Consider the following 6,394-nt stretch of genomic DNA (forward strand, 5'->3'; position numbering starts at 1 on the left):
CAAATAAAGTAACCTCACAATAGCCAAATAAGCTTTTGTTATACCCTTGAGTCAATTGTTTCCTTTTGTTAACCCATTTTGAGCCTAAACCTTATCATTTCTATTGCCAACAAAATAACTACATCCCATAAACAACTCACCTTGGTTGAGTAATTCGTCATTGTGGTTCTTTTATGGAGTATATTTGGGTCAAAATTTTGACTCATCTTGAGGTGTATGATCTTAATGCCACATGAGTGAAATGCAATTTTGGCTACTTTTGTTTAATAAGAGGTGAACAAGTCGTGAAAAATGCAAGAAAGAAAATCAAATAGAAAAGAAAAAAAATGAAGAAGAAAAACAAATAGAAAAGGAGAAAAATGAAATGAAAAACAAAAAGAAAAGAATGTATATTTTGTGCCAAATAAAGGGTTGGTAATTTGCAAACTGAGCTTGTTTTGAAGAGAATTGAATGATTTTTGGAGATGGCAATCTTGCCATATTTTGTGGAGGAATTCATTTGCATTGGTTGAGTTTAGTGAATTGGTTAGATGTGGCGACTACTCGATCCGATAGCCTCACATGTCATAAAACGGTGCTTGCACCAATCCCTTTTCACCTAACCCAAGCCCCATTACAACCCGGCTGTCTCTCTTGTATGTGCATCATTTGACATTTCTCTTGCGGAAATTGGATATAGTACCATATTAGATTGCGGGCATGCTTCGCAAGTCGAGTTAGGGGAGTAATTTTGGTTACTTTTTGTCACAAAAATCACCCTGTTCTTACATTTGAGTGACTAGTGAAACCCGTGAGAGTCGGGCTTTGGTCTCCTTTTGGTCAAAGGTTTGATATGGAGTCGAATCTTGCGTGTGTCGTGTCATTCTTGGGAGTATAGCGAAGTACTTCCCCTTTCCCGCCTAGAATTTGTTTCTTAGGCACCCGTGTTGTCAAATTAGGTTGCTTGAGCTAGAATTAGGGAGTTGAGACCTTGGTAAGACCCAGAGACGACATCCTCCACTAATGACTCTCTTTATTCGATTTTTGAAAGCAAAACGGCCGCTTAGATGAGGAAAGTGGTTTGACTTTTTGTGATGCGTCTTATATCTTGATTCGTGCTTAAATGTTGGATGTGTCAAAATTTTCTGCAAGCCCCCACTTGCCTTGCATCGGAATGCATACCTCATTGTGTTTCGGTGTGAGTTGAAGGGACGGAGAAGGCCCGTTAATTGCCTTTCATCGGATATTATTAGTTTATCTAATCCTTTTATATTAGGGGTCTTAGTTTAATTTAATGAGCTTACTCGAGGACGAGTAAGGTTTAAGTGTGGGGAGATTTGATGAGTAGTATTTTAGTCTCTTTTTGCCCCGCATTTATAGCTTATTCCGACTCGATTTTGTGTGCTTAATTGTTTAATAACTCATTTAATCACTAATTTATAATAATTAGGTGTTCATTAGTCATTTAATATTTAATCGATTTTATATAATATAAGTATTATTATTATTACTATTTTATTATTTTAATTCAATGTGTAGGTGAAACGGGAAAGTAAGACGGAGTTTGAGAAGTTAATCGGATCAAGGCGGAAATTAACACGGATTTAAATGTAGAAGAAAAGATGGTGAGTCAAATGATAAGCAAAGTCAAAGCCAATTTTGACTTCAACAAGCAGTGTTCAATTGTTGTTGTCCCAAATCCGTTCACCTGCCATCTCCATTCATCATCATCATCAATTCAACATTCATTCACCTTCATCTCTACCTCAGCATCAAACCCAACAACAGCCCCATCATCACAATTCACGAATATCACCATCACCAACCTCTGTCGAGCTCACCTGCGACCTGCAACCACCAGTACGACACCTCCATCACTCCTCTGCATCAACCCGTCACCATGGCTCCTCTGCCTTCAACACCTTCACCATTAACAACTTCAACACCACCATTATCACCCCCAATCCATTCATTAACCATGCCAACACCACCAGTTTCCACCACCGCATCACCATCACCAACAACCCATTTATCTCCTCTCGTCGCCCACCGTCATCATTCATTAACAACGAAGAGCATCCAACCGCCTTCGAGCACCGTCGCATGCCCACCTGCTCAACCAACAATTCGAGATAAACAAGGACAAACCACCACCAGCAATTTCCGACACCCACAGCTGCTTCTTCCTCAGTCGACAAACACCACCGCGCATCATCAATTCATCACCAGTGGCTCCTAGCCGGCCCACCATTGCCGCCTCCCACCGCTCTCATTCCGCAACAAATCTCAAGATGGTTCTCGTAGGTCAACCGTCCGCCGATCTCTCACCGGCTCTAAATCCTATCAAATTTCACCTCAAAGTTCCAGTGGGTTTTTGTCGGTGCACAGCCGGCGGCGGTGGACCGGCTCAGCACCCTTTTTGGCGTGTTTCACCCGTGTTTCCCCTTCCCTTTTAATTTTGTTTTGTTTGTGTCATATGTGTCACGATGAGCCGTGGAATTGGTTTTTTTGAGTGTTATTATTATTATTATTATTATTATTATTATTATTATTATTATTATTATTATTATTATTATTATTATTATTATTATTATTATTATTATTATTATTATTATTATTATTATTATTATTATTATTATTATTATTATTATTATTATTATTATTATTATTATTATTATTATTATTATTATTATTATTATTATTATTATTATTAGAGTAGTATAAAGACTACCATTTACTACCTTACATTGGATAGAAAATTAGATTAGTCCATTAGTCTCTCTATATTGTAACTCAAGAACCCTAATATTTCCTCTCTCATTTTCATTCAATAAAATTTGCAATCTTACTTTAATTTTAGTTTAGTTCTTCCTTTGTTCATTCAAGTTCTTCATTCTCAATAGTTTACAATTAGTATTTTGGGTTGTATTTTGAAGATTTGAAGAAATTCATTCTTCCATTATATCCAAGCTTGCTACTTTCCTCTTTGTTGGTACAATTCTCATCTTTTGTTTACATTACTTTCATTAGTTTACATTTCTTATGTTGTTTTATCATTATTCATCTAAAGTAGTAATCTTTATCATGTTTGCAATGTTTACTTGTTTATTGTTGCAATTTATTGTTGAATTCTCACCTTTAAACACGTGTGAGTAGTCTAATCTAGGGTCTAGGGGAAATTTGGGTAATTAAGGGGATGAATTTGGGTTGTTAACCTTTTGAATTGGGTAGTTATGTGGTTTCTACTCTTAATGCATTTGAAGTGTTTGTGGAAATGCCTCAATGAAAATTGGACATTTCATTAACATGTTTGGCTTACCTTGGTGCATTGTGCTATTAGATAGTTTTAGAAGTGCTTATAGATGAGTTTTAATGAAAGTTAGAACATCTCTTTGATGCATTCGATCCGTCTTGGTGCTCATGCTATTGGGTAGTCTTTATGCTTTATTTGTAGCTAGTTCATCTCGATCAAGTGACAACTTATTGAGGAGCTTAAGGTGACTAAGAAATTAGTCTTAAACCCTTGACCACCATTATTACCCTTTTCTTGTTAGACCTTGTTTCTCCCTCTAATTGCCCTTTGTGAACCCAAAGACCTTAGCCTCCCCTTATTAATTAAAAACAATTTCAATTAGTTTAAATTTTATACCTTGTTGCATCTTAGTTTATAATTAATCAATCTTATTTTGTTTGACTAAATTGAGACTTAAACGGACTAAGTATACACCCCCGCCATCTTTGTGTTCGACACCCGAATAAATACTACTTTTATTTGGTTCTTTATAAATAGTTTTTGGTACCGGAAGTGACGGCAAAAGCCGGTCATCAGTGGGCTTTAATTAGTTTTAAGTGAGAGCTTAAACTTGTTTAGCCTTGGATTAGCCTTACCTTGAGAGAGGGAGATTTATCCTTGATATTTCCTTGATTATTTGTTAACCTTTGCCAAGTCTCGATATTTATCCACGTGAGTGAACCTTACTACCCTAGCTTCCTTAATTATCATCTTAATCAATTTGTCATTCATTTAGTTAATTGCTTGTCTTAGTTGTAATTTTACCCATTAGCTTATCAATCTTTTAATTCATCTTTGCTGGAACTAAACTAGAAATAGAACAATTAATCTAAGAACCATAACCACCGTCTCTTGGGTTCGACCCTCGCAATACTACAATGGGCAACCGTACACTTACAGGGTTATAAATATAAAATTTCACAACAGTTGATCCATCAGGAAGACCTACCATAACAGGTGCATCTAATCTCCTAATGTTGGTGAAAAGATGTCTTTGAGAAGACATATGATCAGAGGCTCCTGAGTCTAAATCCATTCAATTATATCATTACTCGGCTTTTGAAAGCATACAGCATTATAAGCAAGGATTTTACCTGTAAAATTAACAGTAGGAGTGGAATAATCAATTGATCCACTGAATCTTACTTGCATAGCATTCAGAACTTGATCACAGACTGCATTAACCAAGTCTTTGTCAATTTTGCCATGTTGATAAGAAGATGAACCTTGCTCCATGGTATTGGACTCTCCCTGCTTAGTGTGCAACTCAAAAGGAGTGTCATCTTGAACTTCGACATTATTTGCAGCATAAAAGTTGTTGTAAGACTTCTGCTTCTTGAATTTTGACATTCCTCCAGCTGTTCCTGATGATCCTCCATTTCTGTTCATATAACTGATCTTTTGATCCTCATTGAGATCCCAACCTGTTCCAACAGTATGCCCTTTCTTCTTGGAATGAGTACACCAACGTTCCTCGTACTTAGGCTTCTTTCCATCTCTCCTCCAAAGATTCCAACTACCTTTGTTTGGACCAAACCCATCAACTGCAAGCGCACTAGCATCTTGTGCAGGTTGATTCAAAATAGAAATAGATTTCTGACTCTCCACTTGTTGAACAAATGAGTACACTTTTTTAATAGTTGGAAGAGGATCCATGGATAGAATATTAGTCTTTAGTGTATCAAATGTGTCATTCAATCCCATAAAAAACATCAACACTTTCTCACGAGATGTAGCATCAACGATTTTCTTCAAAATTTTGCAAGTATATTTTCCACATGTACACTCAGGTATTCCTTCAACCTCTTCAATCTCATCCCAACGACGTTTGAGGTTATTATAATACTCGACTACAGACTGAGAATCTTGACCTAAATTGAGCAATTCTTTCTTCAATTGAAACAACAGAGGCGCGTTTGATTGACCATACCATTCCTGAATGTCATCCCATAGCTGCTTTGCTGACTTAGCAGACATAAATCCACTCTTAATTTTTGGAGTCATGGTTGGGATATGGACTATCGTTTTCGGTTACTTGTCGTTAGGAGTACCTAGACCAAAACAATATTTATAACTCCACAAACTACTCTACTATTAGTAAAGTGGTAAGTAAAGGTCGGATCACAAGGGACGGGTATTGATGTAGGATTTTCGATTGCAAGTAGTGGTGTCTAAGGGTGTCACAATTTGGATTGAGATAAGAAGATCACCAAACTAAATAACAATGTAAATAAACAAGCAATATGATTAAAAAGAGATGTAAACAATTGATTGAAAGCACTAAGGTGTCATGGGTTCATAGGGATACATGGGACTTTGATCATACAAACATGTTCTCAAATTATAAGCAAGCAATTATTGTTGTGATAGGATCGAGTTGGTTTATATCTTACAATCCCAGGAAGGTTTGGGTCCCGGAGCCGAATCGATTAGATTGTACAACACCTATAAGTCGACTTAATCCTCCCTACTCAACTATATGCATGGTCTAATGAGACTCGAGTTGGTTTATGTCTTACAAGTCTCATTGAATAGATAAGTGATGGGTAAAAAATGCAAGGATTCATAGGCTCGCATTTCATCAAACATAACATGTGCATAAGTTGAGATCACAACAAGCAAGCAAATAAATTATGTGAACATATTAGATTAAGCATGAATCAATCCCCCATGTTGGTTTTCCTTAATTACCCATTAACCCTAGTTAAGGAAACTGCTCACTTATTATCAAATTTAACATGCTAACAAGGTTGTCAATAAAACTAGCAAAGCAAAACATGATGAATGAATGGAAATGTTTAACAATAATTCAAAAGGGATTAAGAGAATTATACCTAATGATGATTCCAAAATAATAAGCAAAGAATAATAGAAGTACTTGATGAATAATGGAAGGTTGTCAATCTCCCAATAATACCCAAATAATCTTCAATTACCCAAGATAAAGGATGAACAATAGAGAAATTAAGGAAATGAGATTTGTATTAATACTTAATTAAAAGTTGATTACAAGATTAAAAAGAGATTAAGATTATATAAAAAGAACATAAATTATACTAAGGATTAATTGTCATGATCTAATTGGTACAGTGGGGTATTTATAGTGAGGATTAGGTACATAAA

Source organism: Silene latifolia, chromosome 4, assembly GCF_048544455.1.
Source record: "Silene latifolia isolate original U9 population chromosome 4, ASM4854445v1, whole genome shotgun sequence".
Taxonomy (NCBI): Eukaryota; Viridiplantae; Streptophyta; class Magnoliopsida; order Caryophyllales; family Caryophyllaceae; genus Silene; species Silene latifolia.